Consider the following 16,275-nt stretch of genomic DNA (forward strand, 5'->3'; position numbering starts at 1 on the left):
ATAATATAGTAACGTAAAGACTGAATGCTTATTTTCCCATAATGTACTCCACATAATTCCAGTGATTACATAGTATGGCTTTCCATGAAGCTTAATGTTGTGCTGATCTGCTTGACATTTTTATTCATGTTATTTGTTACTGGATGAAGCAGCCTCTTTTGCTTCCCTTCATAAAATATTTGGCCACTTTGTAGAACAAAGAATAATTAAGAGTTATTTTCACCACAGTGATTTTACATGACCAGTAAAGGACAACCTGATGGCTCTGATTGTGATTTCCATCATTCAAGGCAAGGTTGGCAAAGAACTTTCATGAAGTTAGTGCCCTCTGATGGTTTGAAAACAAATACGATAGCTTTTCTGGCTATTGGTCTTTGTGATTCTTGTTTCCTGTTGTGATTTAAGGACCTGTGCTGAAGTACTGTTAACTTTTGGAGGATTTTTTTAAGGAACTTCCTCAGGTGTATTCTGTCTGCTCTCATATCTCAGGTGAAAAATCAAAGGAAGCACATTTATTACTGACATTCTGAATCACCAAGCCTGAGATCAGAGTACAGACCGTGAGTGTTGGTTGGTGTGACTACCGTTGTCTGTGATAATGAGGTCAGCTGGACATCAGACAATATGGGTTCCCTAATTGGGGCTGTTAACCTTGTCTAAGCAGGGAGCCGTGGCTGACATATAAAAAGGGTAAGTGTCAGTGGTGTGTGCTGGATGCTATATATGTTACAAGACAGAACCCTATTCTTTCAAGATCCTAACTTGTTCTCCCCTCCATATGACATAATCGTAATGGGTGGCCCTTCAGGTACTCCTCAGTTTTAACCCCATTCCTGCACACAGGAAGACCATGTACATGCACTGTTCTTGCTTCAACTCAACAAAATCAGTTGCAGTCAATTGCTGGCTCAATTCTCAGAACAATTCCCTGACCAATCAGAGTTAATGTGCCTGGTTTATAATTTAACAAGACCTAACTGTTTGCTGTCAATCCACTTTACTGAGTGCCTTTTCCATCGCAATGTTTCTACCAATCAAAGTCCACTTTGCAACCACTCAGCACACTCCTCTCATACAATGAAACTGTTTCTTTTTCCTCTTGAATTTGTATTTCCCGTAAAATGCCTCTATGAGTAGAAGATGAAAGATTCAGACAAAACGTTTTCATGAACAGGAACACCCATGTTCTGTACTAGCAAACAACTATTTGTACTGAAATGGAAACAGTGACACTTCTTCAGATCACTGGAACTCTGCTTCTCTCCCCACAGATGCTGCCAGAGTTGTTGAGTCTCCCAAGCAGTTTCCTAAGCAAATTTCCAACAAGTGCAGCTCTTTGTTTTATGAACTGTTTGTACAAACTGCTGAATAAATATTACATTTCTAGCTTCCTCTTGTTTTCATGGAAGGTAATCAACCTGAAATATGAACTTTGTATTCTCTGCACAAAAATGCTGCCTGACTGCTGATTATTTCCTATAAATTTTATTTTCTTTCAGATTTCAACAGATATATTGTGCAATTTCCTACTGATGCTCCTTAACTTGTAAGAACTTAGGTTAGAACTTGAATTTCTTTATTTTTGAGTTTTTTTTTTAAAATTCACTCACTGGAATCTCCTGGTTAAAAATCACACAACACCAGGTTTTAGATTAGATTACTTACAGTGTGGAAACAGGCCCTTCGGCCCAACAAGTCCACACCAACCCACCGAAGCGCAACCCACCCAGACCCATTCCCCTACACTTATCCCTTCACCTAACACTACAGGCAATTTAGCATGGCCAAGTCACCTAACCTGCACATTTTTGAACTGTGGGAGGAAACCGGAACACCCGGAGAAAACCCACCCGGAGAATGTGCAAACTCCATACAGAGAGTCGCCTGAGGCGGGAATTGAACCTGGGTCTCTGGCGCTGTGAGGCAGCAGTGCTAACCACTGTGCCACCCACGGTTATAGACCAACAGATTTATTTGGAACACTAGCTTTCGGAGCATTGCTCCTTCGTCACGTGGTTGTGGAGAATAAGATTGTAAGACACAGAATTTATAGCAAAAGTGTGATGTAATTGAAATTATATATTGAAAAAGACCTGGATCGTTTGTTAAGTCTCTCATCTTTTAGAATGACCATGTTGGTTTTAGTTCTTTAATATGTAAATCGCAAAACATTTTTTAAACGTTACATTCTCATACTCACGTGACTCAGCCAATGTTGTCTATCTCATACGCTGCAGGCCAGGATGCCCTGAGGCATGGTACACTGGTGAGACCAAACAGAGGCTACGGCAACGGTGAATGGGCACCGCAGAACAATCAACAGACAGGAGTGTTCCCTCCCAGTCGGAGAACACTTCAGCGGTTCAGGACATTCAACCTCGGACATTTGGGTGAGCGTCCTCCAAGGCAGACTTTGAGACAGGCAACAATGAAAAGGGGCCGAGCAGACGCTGATAGCCAAATTCAGTACCCATGGGGATGGGCTCAACAGGGACCTTAGGTTCATGTCACACTACAGGTGATCCCATTGCACTATACACATACGCAGACAGACGGACACACAGAGACAGACACACAGACACTCCTACACACACACACACACACACATAAACGCACATACACACTCCTACAGACACATACACTCACACAGACCCTCTCTCATACACTCACGCATACACGCCCACACACACCCTCTCACAGACTTAAACCCCTTTACACTCACATACACACATACACCCTCTCATAGGCACTCATAACTCCCCCACTCCACACACACACACGCGCACACACACGCACACACATATAAGCTTATGGGGTGAATTGCAGAATTACATTTTACTTTGCTCAAAAACTGCATGAATCCATGTAAGATGCTGTAAATCCATTTTTTTTAGATTAGAATCAGTCTGACCATTGTGGCACAGAAAGTCTCAAACAGTGAGCTAACACCTTCAATACGTTATCTGGGCCAACATAACACCAATTGTTAAAGTTCACTTGAGAATGTAACTTTTAAAAAAAAAGTTTTGTGATTTACATATGAAAGAACTGAAACCAACATGGTCATCCTAAAAGATGAGAGATTTAACAAACAATCCAGATCTTTTTCAATATATAATTTCAGTTACATCACACTGTAAACATTTGCTATAAATTCTCTGAACAACTTCTCCTTCCAATCCTCCCACTTCCTCCAAACCAAAGAAGTAGCCATGGGCACCCGCATGGGCCTCAGCAATGCCTGCTCTTTGTCAGATATGTGGAACAGTCCATCTTCCGCAGCTACACTGGCACCACCACTGGCACTGGGCAGCACGGTGGCACAGTGGTTAGCACTGCTGCCTCACAGCGCCGGAGACCCGGGTTCAATTCCCGCCTCAGGCGACTGACTGTGTGGAGTTTGCACGTTCTCCCCGTGTCTGCGTGGGTTTCCTCCGGGTGCTCCGGTTTCCTCCCACAGTCCAAAGATGTGCAGGTTAGGTGAATTGGCCATGCTAAATTGCCCGTAGTGTTAGGTAAGGAGTAAATGTAGGGGTATGGGTGGGTTGCGCTTCGGCGGGTCGGTGTTGACTTGTTGGGCCGAAGGGCCTGTTTCCACACTGTAATGTAATCTAATCTAATCACCCCCCACCTTTTCCTCCGCTACATCGATGACTGTATCGGCGCTGCCTCGTGCTCCCACGAGGAGGTTGAACAGTTCATCCACTTTACCAACACCTTCCACCCCGAACTCAAATTTACCTGGACTGTCTCAGACTCTTCCCTCCCCTTCCTAGACCTCTCCATTTCTATCTCGGGCGATCGAATCAACACGGACATTTACTATAAACCGACCGACTCCCACAGCTACCTAGACTACACCTCCTCCCACCCTGCCCCCTGTAAAAGCGCCATCCCATATTCCCAATTCCTTCGTCTCTGCCGCATCTGCTCCCAGGAGGACTAGTTCCAATACCGAACAACCCAGATGGCTTCCTTCTTCAAAGACCGCAATTTCCCCCTAGACGTGATCGACGATGCTCTCCACCGCATCTCCTCCACTTCCCGCTCCTCCGCCCTTGAGCCCCACCCCTCCAATCGCCACCAGGACAGACCCTCACTGGTCCTCACCTACCACCCCACCAACCTCCATATACATCATTTCATCCGTCGTCATTTCCGCCACCTCCAAACGGACCCCACCACCAGGGATATATTTCCTTCCCCTCCCCTATCAGTGTTCCGAAAAGACCACTCCCTCCGTGACTCCCTTGTCAGGTCCACACCCCCCACCAACCCAACCGCCACTCCCGGCACCTTCCCCTGCAACCGCAAGAAATGCAAAACCTGCGCCCACACCTCCCCCCTTACTTCCCTCCAAAGCCCCAAGGGATCCTTCCATATCCGCCACAAATTCACCTGCACCTCCACGCACATCATTTACTGCATCCGCTGCACCCGATGTGGCCTCCTCTATATTGGGGAGACAGGCCGCCTACTTGCGGAACATTTCAGAGAACATCTCTGGGACACCTGCACCAACCAACCAACCACCCCGTGGCTCAACACTTCAACTCCCCCTCCCACTCCACCAAGGACATGCAAGTTCTTGGACTCCTCCATCGCCAGACCATAGCAACACGACGGCTGGAGGAAGAGCGCCTCATCTTCCGCCTAAGAACCCTCCAACCACAAGGGATGAACTCAGATTTCTCCAGTTTCCTCATTTCCCCTCCCCCCATCTTGTCTCAGTCCCAACCCTTGAACTCAGTACCACCTTCCTAACCTGCAATCTTCTTCCTGACCTCTCCGCCCCACCCCCACTTCGGCCTATCACCCTCACCTTAACCTCCTTCCACCTATCGCATTTCCAACGCCCCTCCCTCAAGTCCCTCCTCCCTACCTTTTATCTTAGCCTGCTTGGCACACTCTCCTCATTCCTGAAGAAGGGCTCATGCCCGAAAAGTCGATTCTCCTGCTCCTTGGATGCTGCCTGACCTGCTGCACGTTTCCAGCAACACATTTTCAGCTATAAATTCTGTGTCTTACATTCTTATTCTCCACAACCACATGATGAAGGAGCAGTGCTCCGAAAGCTAGTGCTTCCAAATAAACCTGTTGGACAATAACCTGGTGTTGTTTGATTTTTAACTTTGTACACCCCAGTCCAACACTGGAATCTCCAAATCATGGAATCTCCTGGAACTTCTAATTTCTTTTCTTTTCATTGCTACAGATTTCTAATTATTCCTGCTTATCCCCTGACCTGTATAGTCAATTGATTCCAATTTGAGACCTCCTAGGAATATGAAAAATTCTATTTGTAAAATCTATTTTTTATTCTTTTCTTTTGATACATGCATTATCAACACTGATTCACTCATTGTATAAGCCTTAGCAATATCGGTGATAGGAAATGTTTCTTCAGGCATCTCATCGAAGATGCAGCTCAGAAATAGAAAGGCATGAAATGTGTTTGATTGGAAAAAGAGGAAGTCCACAAACAGACTGTACTGAAGTCACATCAGCTCAATCGCAATGAAGGTACGGAAAGGAGATAACATTTTCTGGGAAACATAATGTCTTCTGAAAACTTTAATTATATACAGGAATCAATTGTCAGGATATGTTGGTGTTTGTGAGGACTGTACTGACTTATTAAGACTGAGCTAATAGTTATGAGGAAAGATAGTGTTTTGTGAACCCACCTGATTTTACAACATTTCTGGTCATTCTTGCAGCATTCACACAGCATAATGATTCCTTTCATGACACGTTCCCACAACAAATAAGGTTGTCATCAACCTTACAAGAGTATCTGCAAGAGCAAGGAAAATATGACACCTGGTTCTCTAATCGCTGTTAAGTGAAGTTTGCGAAAGGATTAAAGTAGCTCAAATCTTTCAAAGAAGAAGTTCACCTGCGTTGGTGTTTAAAGTTTTGATATTCAGGTCCATTTCATCTTCAAGAAATCAGATTTGAATGGTTATCAAGTGCATTGAGGCATTTGGGAAGATTGCAGATTTACTTATCTCTGTTTCTCAAGAACACGGGATGAATTGTGAATGATGCATGGAAGCTGAACAAGGGGGTCCCACTTAACCTGTTGTATCGCTCAAATTCAATCTGTCAAGTCTCTCATTGGCACTATTTGACCAACTTATCAGTAGTGATATACTTCAGGAACCTTCCCTTTAGCAGAAAGCCTCGAGGTCTATTGACTGCTACGATGGGCCTCCACTCGACACAAGATTTGAGCAATAGCCATTCACAATCTCTTTTTAAAAAGCCATGACCTCTCTGAACTAATACATGCATCTGTACAGTTATCTGAATTTAGCGCCATAGGTCATTACAATTGCAATACATATTGCAAACTGCACTGTTAGGTACAGTTCTTCCCTTCACAGGCCAAAGTCAATAGCTTCCAATTCAGCTGATTTGAGAAATAAAGCAAATCATGCTCAAATCAAATTATCCAGTATTCTGAGAAACAGAAGACATCATTTAGTCTGACTCCACTTTTTCTATCCCATCTTCATCACTAGATATGTAAGTTTAATGGACTCACTTTACAAAAAGACACAATTAATTGATATAACCCAATTACATCAAAAACAAAATCCTGAGAAACAGCTAGCTACAACACACATTAACCCAACATTCATGGAAACAGAGCTGGGGAGAAGTTATGAATTGTCACAGAATCAATCAAAAAGCTAAGCAGAAACTAAGCAGATGGTAGTCCGATAAAACATTGTAAGTATGAGGAGATGGGACTGGTCAGCTCAATTGGTTAGACAGCTGGCATGTATTTGTGATTTTGTTTTATTCATTCATAGGATGAGGGTGTCGCTGGCTAGGCTAGTATTTATTGCCCATCCACAATTGAGAGCCCACCACATTTAATACTAACAATGCAGGTTCAATTCCTGATCTAGCTGAGGGATGTGCTTCCTCTCTCTATCCCTGAAAGTACAAAGCAATGGCCAAGTGTCAATGGGACAATAAGAACCAAGTAAACAGTTCAGGATTAAGCATCTTCAGTCAATTAAGACCTGTCATGATAAACATTTCCGCCCTGGGAAAAAGTCTCTGGCTATGCACTCTATCTATGCCTCTCATTATCTTGTACATCTCTATCAAGTCACAGCTCATCGTTCTTCACTCCAGTGAGAAAAGCCCTAGCTTCTTCAACCTTCCTTCATAAGACATGCCCTCCAGTCCAGGCAGCATCCTGGTAAATCTCCTCTGCACCCTCTCGTAAGCTTCCACATCTTTCCTATAATGAGGCGATCAGAACTGAACACAATATTCTAAGTGTTGTTTAACCAGGGCCCATAGAGCTGCAGCATAACCTTGCGACTCAAACTCAATCCCCCTTCTAATGAAAGCCAACACACTTTCCGCCTTCTTAATGATCCTAACAACTTTGGTGGCAAATTTGAAGGATCTATGGACACTGACCCCCAAGATCCGTCTGTTCCTCCATACTGCCAAGAATTCTGACTTTAACCCTGTATTCTGCATTCAAATTCAACCTTCCAAAGTGAAGCGCTTCACACTTTTCCAGGTTAAACTCCATCTGCCACTTATCAGCCCAGTTCTGCATCCTGTCAATATATTGTTGCAACCTACAACAGCTCTCCACACTATCAACAACTCCCCCAACCTTCGTGTCATCAGCCAAATTGCTAAACCACCCTTCCACTTCCTCATCCAAGTCATTTATAAAAATCAGAAAGTGCAGAGTTCCCAGAACCGATCTGTGCAGAACACCAATGGTCACTAAGCTCCAGGCTGAATACTTTCCCTCTACCACCATCCTTTGTCTTCTATGGGCCAGCCACTTCTGTATCCAGACAGCCAGATTTCCCTGCATTCCATGCCGCCTTACTTTCTGAATGAGCATACCATGGGGCACCTTATCAAACGTCTTGCTAAAATCCATGTACACCACATCCACTGCTCTACCTTCATCAGTGTGTTTTGTTACATCCTCAAAAAATTACAAAGTTATGTTACAGTACCTACCCAGGAACAAGTTATTTTAGATCTAGTAATATACATTAAGGTAGAATTAGCAAGCAATCTCATAGGTAAAGTTCCTGTATTGGTAGCAATCAAATTCAGTAGAATTTCAAATTCAGCTGGAGGGAAAGCAATCTGGGTCAGAAACCAATGTTTTCAATGTGAATAAGAGCAGTTAAAGATGTATGAGAAAGATTTGTCCAAAGTGGGCTGTGAAAATAGGCTAAGGTCAAGGTCAGTAAACGGTCAGTGGCCAGTATAAGCAAATATTTCACAATGCTCAGCAAAATTTTATTCTGATCAGTAAAAGGACTTGATGAAAAGAGTAATTCATTTGTGTTTAACAAAGATGGTCAAGGAGAGAACGAATCAAAACTAAAGTGTACAAAGTGGTGAAGACTAGTAGGAGCAAGAAGATTAAGATTGTTTTCAGAATCAGCAACGAATGACTAAAAGACTGTGAAAATTGACTATGAACGTAAATTTGAAAGAAATATATAAACAAACAGCAAGAGCTTCTACAAGTGCAATGTATAAAAAGGAAGTGAGAATCAAAAGTGAGTTTTGGACCCTTGGAGGATGCAATTGGGGAATTCATAAAAGGAAACAGGGAAATGGTGGATCATTTAAATGAACATTTTTCAATGATCTTCATGGTGGAAGGCACTATAAACATTCCAAAGATATCAGATAATCAAGGTGCAAATGAGAGGAAAGGTATTGTAACAATCGCTATCACAAGGAACACAGTATTTGACAAATTAATGGAACTGAAGGCAAAGTAGTCACCAGAATCTGAGGGCCTTCATCGAAAGATTTTAACTGAAGAGTCTACAGAGATAGTGGAGGTATTGGTTGGAATATTCCAAAGATCATTGAATTCTGGGAGGGTTCCAGAAGATTGGAAAACTGCTAATATGACACCCCCTTTTCATGAAGGCAAGGGGACATATAGCAGGAAACAATAGGCCCGTTAACTTAACGTCTGTCATTGGGAAAATGCTTGAGTCCACATAAAAGATTATTGCACAAGATGGGAATTCACGGTATTGAGGGTAATATATTAACGGTTGGTAAACACATAGAAGTCAGTAAAATAGGATTCACGGGTCTTTTTCAAGTTGTAAAGGTGTAACTATTGGAGTGTCACCAGGATCGGCCCTACGGCTTGGAGGAGGGGGCAGTGTGTAAAGTTATTGATAAGAAATAGGTGGGAAGGCATGTTATGGTTGGAAAATAAGGATCTGAAGGGGATGTAAATGACTTCAGCAAGAGGCAAAAACTAAGCAGATCGAGTTTTGTGTCGGAAGGTGTGAGCTCATGACCTTTGATCAGAAGAATCAAAAGGCATATATTATTATTAAATGGAGAGAGACTCCAAAAAAAGGATCTAGCTGTTCTTGTACATGAAATGCAAATGATCAGCATGCAGTTCCAGCAAGTATTAAGAAGACAAATGAAACATTAGCCTTTAATGCTAGGAGGTTAGAATTTTAAAATAGAGAAATCTTGTTACAACTGTACAATGTGTTGGTGAGGCTATACCAGGAGTTCTGTCACCAGTTTTGGTCACAGAATAGGAATAAATTCAATCAATACTGAGATGGGAAGGAAGATCTTCCTGCAGAAAATAGTGAATGTCTGAAATTCTCTATTGCAAAGAGTTGTGGAGGCTAAATCATTGAAAGTATTTAAAGTGGAAGAAGATTTCTAGAAACACTACAGCATTGAGAACTATGAGAAGCTGGCATGAAAAAGGAGTTGAGGCCTGGAGCCTGAGCCATGATCTTATAGCGTGGTCAGATAGGCTTAATAAATTTCCTCCTGCTCCTATTTCGTATTTTCTTATTTTGGAAGGTATGCTTGAATTTGCCTCCACAATCTACTCAACCTAATGTCCTGAATCCTCTTGTGTCAATTTTCCATTTGACAAGTTCCAAAAGCACATAAAGAATAATAATCTGCCCTGCAAAGTCCTCAAGTGCTCCTCTCTCCATGTTCACAACAGCCTTTAAACCTGGGCAGGAGTTTGCAAATGTTCCAAACTGATTTCACCCTGCTTCCAGGTTAATCTAAATCCAGCAAAGGAATTTGAACTCACTCTTAGCATCTCTTCTCTGTCCTTGTTGCTTCGTCAAACACAATTGGCTTTGTGTCCATTGGTGTGCACTTAATGATTTATGCCTCAAACATTGCATTTGTCTTTATTTTCTGTGACCCTTCTTGGCCCCTTCTCTTTTATGTCACCTCCTCTTCCTGTTAGTAAATTACACCATCGGCACTCATCTCCCATTTACCTGCCCACCATCCAATCCTTCCTCACTTACTCTGCTGTGGGATTGAGGTATAAATCTCTGCTGGATAAGCCTGGAGTTGTTGTTTATTTCTCTCTCAACATTCCAAAAGACATATCACCACCTCCTTAAAAAACAGCAGACCTAAGTGCTCAACCGTGCTCTCATTGACCTTCCCACCAGGGTGATTAGAGATAAGCTCACTAATCTTCAAACTATCAACCCCTCTTCAACCTCCTTTTCCTCTTGAAAGTCCAAGAACATTCTATTACCTCCAAAATTTGTATCCATTTTTTCTGCAGCTCCATTGATAACTCTCTTCAAACAGGTTTTTTTGCCTCCACCACTGCGTTCTTATGATCATGTCCTATGACAGACTGTGACAGAGAGACTGTGACAGACCATCTCCTCTCTGTGATCATCCTCCTTGACTTTCTCCCCCTTCTTTGCCAGCTTTCACCAAGTCAGTCACACCATCTTCCTCCACAGGAAAGGGTTTTCCCTCAGGCATTCCTTCATAAATTCACCTTTGATTATCGTGCCGATGCTGTGTCACTTAACACTGCAAGAATGAGCAGAGGACAGGATGACCAATTTTAACTGATTGGGCTTATGGATCAGGACGTTTATTTGTAATTTTTCTTCAGCCATAGCTGAATGACTAGTTGTCTCTGATTCGGAAGGATGTGCCGCACTTCAGGGCCTTGAGTAGATAACAAGGTTTGATCAATAGCACTTTCCAAGCCCAATACTCTACCATTTAGAAGGAGCGTAGGAAGTTGAAAGGTGACCATATAGAGGTTTATAAAATATTGAGGGGTATTAATAGGGTTAATGTTAGGTATCCTTTCCCTATCCTTTCCGGGTGCTGGCTGGTGGGACTAGATTGGGTTGGGATATCTGGTCGGCATGGACGGGTTGGACCGAAGGGTCTGTTTCCATGCTGTACATCTCTATGACTCTATGAGTCTACAAGGTGGCATATTTTTAACGTGAGAGTACAGAGATTTAAAAAAGAAATGAGGGGCAATTATTTTAGATAGAGGGTGTTCACATGTGGAATGAACTTACTGTGGAAGTGGTGGATGGGGGCACAGTTACATTGGTTAAAAAACACTTAAATGAATAGGAAGGTTTGGAGAGATATGGGCCAAGGGCAGACAGGTGGGAACAGTTTAGTTTGGAACTATGTTCTGTATGGACTGGTAGGACCGAAGGGTCTGTTTCTGTGCTGTAGAACTCTATGACTGTGTGAGTAGTAAATGCATGAAAATGCCACATTTTCTAGTTCTCCTTCATGGCATCCTAACATGCAAAGCTATCTCATTCCTTCACTGACGCTAAATCAAAATCCTGGAACCTCTCCTCCTGACAGCACTTTACATACTCATACACCCAAAGGAATAGTTGCATAAGGCAGCGCATAACCACTGTTTCCTTGTTGAATAGTGTTGAGGAACATATGCTCTGCTAGCAGTAATGTCCACATCCCAATAACAAATCACAGAGGCAGCATGGTGGCTCAGTGGTCAGCACTACTGCCTCACAGCATCAGGGACCTGGGTTCAATTCTGCCCTCGGGCGACTGTGTGAAGTTTGCACATTCTCCCCGTGTCTGCCTATCTTTCTTCTGGGTGCTCCAGTTTCCTCCCACAATCCAAAGATGTGCAGGTTAGGTGGATTGGCTATGGAAAATGCAGGGTTACAACGATAGGGGAAGGGCATGGATCTGGATGGAATGCTCCTTTGATGGGCCAAATGACCTGCTTCAACACTGTAGGGATTCTATTCTATGAAAAGCCAAAAAACAACACCACAAATTCAGGTTGACATGCAATTCAGTACTGAGGGAATGCTGCACTGCTCTCAAATGTAGCCATTAAACTGTCCTCTCAATTTAGAGTAAATGCATTGCAATATCTTGAGCTAGAACAGGATTACCCTATCAATATTTGTCTCTCAATCAAGTCTGAAAGATAAATGATCTAAATGTTAACACATTTCTGATTATGGGACCTTGTTGTGTACAAACTGGCTGCTAAGTTTCATACATTGGAACAGTAACTATATTTCAAAAGGACTTCATGGGCTGTGAAGTGTTTTGGGACATACTGAGAATACTGTTTAATAGAAATGTGACTTTACAGGTGACTAAATGAGGGCTTGGAATGAGTGACAATATCTTTCTATAAATAACTTTAGAAAGATCAATCTTTGTGTGAGCAGGTTTTCCTCATTCCTTGAGCTATGAAAGTATTAATTATTTGAATAAACTAAATACTGTACACTTGCAGAAAGCTAATAGTGCAACCACTTGTCCCTTACTCAAAATCAGAAGGGTTCTGCTTCCTGCACATATAAAATCAAAAGATACTTCAAATCAGTTTATTACCACCCACCTGTAAAGATGTGGTTTCAAAATGAGCTCCAGATGCAAGTCGTTAATTTGGAACTGTACCCACCTCCTCCTCCCTCTTATCCATGGAGGGAATATTTTGTTTACAAGTCAAAAATAGCAGTGGGAGAGGGTCAGCCACCTGTTTCCCCATTGGGTTCCTTCCCATCAGCAGAACTTGATTCAAATCTTCGGTTTAATGACAGTATCTGTCAGCACCTGCTCAGAGATGAATCTCTCTGCCTACACACATCAGTATATGAGAACCATCTGTGGCTGAGTGCAGGCACGCTGCAAATACTTTGGATCTCTGTTAAGATGTAAAGACAATTTTAATGGCCAACTGTCTTTACCTCTCACCTACTTTGAGTAAGTGTGACTTTGTTTTCTACAATCTCACTTTCCCCTTCTAATTATTTGTGTTTCCTTTGGTGTTATCCATTCCAATTATTTCTTAATTTCTCCTTTCAACCTAAAAGATAATCACACGGTGGCTCAGTGGTTAGCACTGCTGCCTCAGACCACCAGGGACCCAGGTTCAATCCCAGCCTCGGGCGACTGTCTGTGTGGAGTTTGTACATTCTCCCCGTGTCTGCGTGGGTTTCCTCTGGGTGCTCCTCACACAGTCTAAATATGTGTAGGTTAGGTCAATTGGCCATGTTAAATTGCCTATAGGTGAATTAGTGAGGGGCAAATATAGGGTAGGGGAATAGGTCTGGGTGGGTTACTCTTCAGAGGGTCGGAGTGGACTTGTTGGACCAAAGGGGCTGTTTCCACTCTGTAGGGATTCTAATTCTGAAAAAAATCAAAATCAGAGGTAGGCCATTCATTACACTAAGTCTACTTTGTCATTCAGTGAGATCATGACTGATCTAATAATTCTCAACTCCACTTTCCCATCTTTTCCCCATAAACTCTTGATTCCTTTACTGATTAAAAATCTGTGTACCTAAACTTTCTTCTAAGCTTCTGTGTTTGGGGCTAGAGAATCCTGTACAAATCCCTGGGCCCCAGAAGGATCCATTGGAAAGGAATTTGGTGTTAGAGAAGTGGCCATATGGTGCCTGTCTCTCTGGTACTGTTTGTTCTACCGAAGTTTCAATATGGAGAGCGGGATTGGAGTCAGGAAGAAATGCTCAGATTGTGTAAATTTTATACAAATTAAGCTCCTGTACTTCTTTTGAGACTCACTTATTTAGAAGATTTAATGAATTACTGCCTGTTAAAATGGCACAGCAAACATGGCCCAAAAAGTGTGTAGGGTCCCTCTAACCAGTTTCATTTAAAGCAACCTTACAGCACAAGTGAGTGAGTTACAGATCTCTCCTTTCAGATTGACGGATGAGTGTTCCCAACACTCTGGAGAACTTAGTTTGTCAAACTCTTCGATTTTTGTTGGCTGGCTCGTGGATAGTTTGGCTGCACCCATGTGTAATCTCTGCTTTAAGAGAGTATTATTGTCAATACTCTTTTTAGAGAACACTGTACTCTTTTGTTTCTCTTGGTTTTGGATATCTACACCTGCACTCTTTGAGGCTGCTATGGTATTACTATTCTGGTATTACTTGTCTGTTTTTACTTGTCTGTTTAACTATTCTTAATCCTGACCTTCCCTCATTTGTCTTTATCCAAGAGGAAGAAACTCTCACTCTCTTCGGTGCTGTAATACTCACTATTTACACACATGGATAGACATACACATGCATTTTACTGAATACATCTCTCCAGTACAGTGTCTCACTCTTGCTCCATTACATTTGCTGCCTTATTATCACTAGGACCATCTCCTCACTACAAAGTCTGAATTTCAAAGGTCAAAGAGATTTGGAATTCTCCCTCATTGTTCTGATTTGGTTCACTTGATTTCCACATGAGAGTAAAGGCTCTGTAGTATTCCAGGAACTGCTGGATCATTCTGTACAGTGTTCAATGTAATGCAGTTGTCTCTGTCCCACAATCTATGATAATCATTCTCAGATGGGCTCAAGTAAGATCAATGGTAGGACAGTCAGTTGTTAATAATGACATTAAGAGTCGGAAAAAATATACTTAATATAAGGGATAAGGTGGGGCGCAAGCATTTGGCAGATGGAGTATAATGTGGGAAAATGTAAACATGTCCATTTCAGCAGGAAGAATTGAATTATTTTTAATAGTGCTACCAATCTAACCTTTCCTAGATCATTGTCCTTCCTAAATGTCATATAGCCTTAAATGTTCACATCCCAGTCTTTTCCATCTTGCATTTATGTCTCTGTAATGGCTACCAGGTCATATCTATTTATTTTTATTTGTACTGTTAACTCATTTGTTTGTTATGAATGCTGCACTCATTCAAATAGACAACTGTTAGTTTTGTCTTTGAAGCATTTTTTATGACTTCTAGCTCTATTTAATGTTGAACACTTTCGTTTGTACACTGTGACCCTTCCCTTTGCACTCTGATCACCAATTCCCTTCTTGACACATTGCGGGCTTTTCTATTTTATAGAATCTAACCAAACAGGATCCCTCATCCCACTATTTTGTTTAAAGCTCTCTCTATTACAGAACATTGATCCCAGCATGGTTCAAGTGAAGATTGTCACAACTGTACAGCTCCCATTTCCCCCAGTAATGGCATTAGTTTCCCAGGGCCTGAAGTGCATTCTTCCAACACTGTCTTTGAGCCATGCATTCATCTCTCTGATTATATGTACCCTATAATTTGCTTGTGGCTTAGGTGATAAGGCAAAGATTGTGAGCCTTGAGGCTCTGCTGTCTAATTTAGTCCCTACATAGATCTCCTTTTCTATTTCTATCTGAGTCAATGGTATCAATATATGTCACATAAAGGGAGGTGATGATCTAATGGTATATTGCTGGACTGTTAATCCAGAGGCCCAGGTAATGTCCTGGGGACCTGGGTTCGAATCCTGCCTTGGCTGATGTTGGAAGTTGAATTGAATTTAAAAAGTAATCTTGAGTTAATAGTCTAATAATGACCATGAAACCATTGTCAGAAAAAGCCATCTGCTTCACTGATGTCTTTCAGGGAAAATGCCATCTTTACCTGGTCTGGCCAACGTGTGACTCCCACAGCAATGTGATTGACTCTTAGTGGGCAGTTAGGGATGGGGAACAAAAGCTGTCTAGCTGATGATGCCCTCATCCCATGAATGAATAAAGAAGCAATCTCTGGATCCAACCTCTCCCAGGGCAAGTTCCACCCCTGAGAAGGTGTCCCAAACCCCAGCACTGGACACAGTTTTCAGCACTCTTGCTCACTGCTGCAGACATCCATGTCTATCCCTGATATATTACTGCGGATATATTTATCCTGGGTCACACTGGCATCCAGAGGTCTCTGCAATTTTAAAATATCACGCATCAATCATATGAAGTCTTGAGACATTGATCCATCCATAATAATAATCTGCTAGGGCTACGTGAATTTTCCACTTGCAATTGTTATCCTCTCCAAGGTCTTTCTGTGCTCTTTAAGAAATTATTGATTCTATTGACAACTAATTGCATCCTGCTCCTTGGATGCTGCCGGACAAGCTGTGCTTTTCCAGCGCCACACTTTTTGACTCT

This window comes from Chiloscyllium plagiosum, unplaced genomic scaffold (genome assembly GCF_037043375.1).
Source record: "Chiloscyllium plagiosum isolate Xiang-an unplaced genomic scaffold, Cpla_swu_hap1 HiC_scaffold_25, whole genome shotgun sequence".
Lineage (NCBI taxonomy): Eukaryota > Metazoa > Chordata > Chondrichthyes > Orectolobiformes > Hemiscylliidae > Chiloscyllium > Chiloscyllium plagiosum.